The sequence below is a fragment of the Chelonoidis abingdonii genome, chromosome 13 (assembly GCF_003597395.2).
Source record: "Chelonoidis abingdonii isolate Lonesome George chromosome 13, CheloAbing_2.0, whole genome shotgun sequence".
Classification (NCBI taxonomy): Eukaryota; Metazoa; Chordata; order Testudines; family Testudinidae; genus Chelonoidis; species Chelonoidis abingdonii.
In genome coordinates, this window is record NC_133781.1 from 2,667,044 (window position 1) to 2,670,048 (window position 3,005).

At 55.0% G+C, this 3,005-nt stretch overlaps 1 protein-coding gene across 3 annotated transcripts in view; it reads left to right on the forward strand.

Annotated features, from left to right (window-relative positions):
- Window positions 1-910: 910 nt before the first annotated feature.
- LOC116824949 (uncharacterized) overlaps window positions 911-3,005 on the forward strand; it is a 10,326-nt gene continuing 8,231 nt past the window's right edge. For all 3 annotated transcript variants that reach the window (XM_075071979.1, XM_032780593.2, XM_032780592.2), the window contains exon 1: window positions 911-1,143. The gene's annotated coding sequence lies outside the window, so the exon portion shown is untranslated. The remainder of the gene's footprint in view (window positions 1,144-3,005) is intronic.

Sequence of the window (3,005 nt, forward strand, 5' to 3'; positions counted from 1 at the left end):
ACGGATGTTAATAACTGCTACCAGTAGCAAATTGTGCAGGCAAATTTACACTGGCAGGGTGAGGAGCAGCAGGTAGCCCTGAGGGAGAAGGGAGGGAGAACTGGAGGGTTTTTTCCTACAGCCCAATGATGGGTTAATTTGACCTACAAATAACCAGAGGAACCTGGTGGCATGCTACTGACAACTCCATGGCCCAAACTAGGGGAGCAGACCTTGCAGCTCAACCCTCTGCTAACAGAGAGTGAACATGCTGTGGAAAAAAGAGATCACAGTTTACAAACTGCTCTCTGGATCAATCTCGTACCAGAGTGAATCCCACCAGAGTCAGTGTCACCGGGAAACATGCCTCCTGACTCTCTGGCTTCTGGGCAGCTTCTGTAGGACCAGGAAGCCATCATTCCCCAGATCCTGGTGTGATATTCTATATCTTGGGGGAGTGTCCTGTAAGCCCCATATTCCTCATTTTTATATCATTGTGCTCTTACATATAAAGCATGTCTTGTAAGGTATCAGGAGCTAAACTATGATCTTGCTGAAAGTCATTTCTCTATCTAAATATGTATATAATTAATGCACGTGTAGTTATGAGAGTTGTGCTGTATGGTTGTCACTAAAATATGCTGTGGATGCTAGCTCTAGACAATGACATGGGAGGGTCTTAGGCAGGGAGGGAGGATTTTTTTTATCTTAATTTTTATTTAAAAATATACAATTATCCCATCTGCCCGGGACCTTTTAAATCACCCCGCCCCCGGGGGCAATTGACGCCTTCCCTCCCTCCCCCCAATCGGTGGGCCTGGGGGTGACAATACAATAAATAACAATAACAGACACACACGCACAGCCCAGACCTAGAGCAAACTATCTCGCTAGGACCCAGGAGGGGTCGGGCGAAGCGATTCCCGGAGTGACTCAGCCTGGCAGCAGGAAGTGAATTGCAGTTGCTGCAGTAACTCTGTCGCGGTGCAATCCACGTCCCTTGCGAGACCCCGGGGCCTCGGCTGCTGCTGGGGACCCAAAGCCCTGGCTGCAGGCGGGAGAGGAATATTCCTGCTGCTCCCCGAGAGACTCTCCCAGTGCAGAGACCCCAGCCTGACCCGCTCCCCCCCATTACTGGGGCCCAGAGCCCCGCGTGAAGAGAAGGTGAGACCTGCCCCCCTCCGCACAGAGCGCTGCTCCCGGTGCAGCCTGTCTGCAGGGGCAGGGGGAGGCCCCAAGCTGCTCCCAGCTGGGCTGGCAGCGATTCCCTGCGTTGGGCCGAGGAAAGCTGGCTGCCAGCTTCCATGGTTTGCAGGGTGTGTGAGGGATTGGAGGTGGGACAGCGACATGTGGGGAGCCGGAAGGGGGCTGAAGAGGGGCAGGGGGTATGAGAGCCAGAGGGCACTGAGGGATGATCAGGGATGCGGGGGGATTGGGGCCATGGGGATGTGGGGCTGCAGAAGGGAGGCTGAGAGACTACACAGAAATCAGGGGGCAGGGGGAGAATTCTGGGGCTCCAGGGAGCAGAGCTGGAACAGAGGGAAACCCTGAGTGGGGGATAAAGAGAAGGAAAAGGGGGCTGGGGTAAGAGGTGATTGTGGGGAGGCTGGAGGGAGAATATGAGAGCAAGCTGAGACGAGCTGGGGAGGGGAGAGCCAGAGGGTAGGAGAAACAATGGCAGCTCCCCCAGCCCATGGGATAGGAGAGCGGGAGGGGATTGCCCCGCCCAGCTGTGAATGGGGAATCTTTTTTCCCCTAGAAATGGTCAAACGTATGTGGGAGGGGGGAGTGGACTTCCCCTAAGGCAGGCCTGCACAGCTTGTAAAACAGGGAGGGCCATATTTCTCCAAAGAAAACAGCTGAGGGCTGGACACACACTCCCCCAGGGCCACTCAGCCCCCCAAAAACACCACCCGCCAGTTCCGCTCCCCCTGCTGAAACAAACCCTCCTTCCCCAGCATCGCCCTGCTGAAACAGCCATGGGCTGAAAAGGAAGGTGATGCGGGGGGATACTTTATTATGAATTTTTCAAGTAAAGTAAATAATTTTTATTTTTTTTTATGAATCATGGAAAAATGTAAAAACCTGTTCTGTTGAAAGAAAACATTTGTACTTTATATGACTTTGTATTGAACCTCGCTAATATATTATAGTGGGCCCCTGAGGTAGTATAATTAAGATAAAAGAAAAATGTCTTTTTGCAAGAAGTAGAATAAGATTTTCCCCGCACTTTGTAATTAATTGCCCTATTGAATGAATGAGGGGTGAATGTGGAAAGCAGCACCTCCGGACAACTGCAGCCCTTGGAGAGGGGATGGGAGTCAGACCAAAGACAATCAAACTTGTCAAGTGGGCTGACTAGAGAAGAGCAGTTAGGAGCAAGCATCTTCCTTTGGGAGCACCCTCTTTGCAGCATTGGGACAACCCCCAGCCCAGAGAAAAGCAGCAAAAAGGATCAATTTTTATGAGAGACAAGATCAGTAGAACAGGTCAGCCACTGACTTGCTGCTTGCCTCCTCACCCCAGCCCCCGCAGTATAAAGCCCCCCTCCCCTGCCTCCCCCGCCCACTCGCTTGCCACCTCACCCCCTGCCACCTGCTCGCCTCAGCCCCTTCTTCTCCCACTGCTGGCTTACCTGCCCCCCCCACTGCCCGCCTGCTCACCTCCTCAGTCTCCCCCTGCTGCCGGCTCACCAGCCCTCTGCCACTGCCTGCCCGTTCGCATCCTCAGCCCGCATCCCCCACCACCGGCTCACCTGCCACCCCACCACTGCCTGCCCCTTCCCCCGGCTCACCTACTCATCTTCCACCGCCCGCTCGCCTCCTCAGCTCTCCTCCGTCACCAGCTCAGCTGCCCCCCCCCGCCACTGCCGCACCTGTTGCCGGCTCACCTGCCCACCGCCACTGCCCACCCATTCACCTACTCACTCCCCACAGCCTGCTCACCCCCTCGGCCTCCTTTTCCCTCCACTGGCTCACCTGCCCCAGCCACTGCCTGCCTGTTCGCCTCCTCAGCCCCCGTCCCCC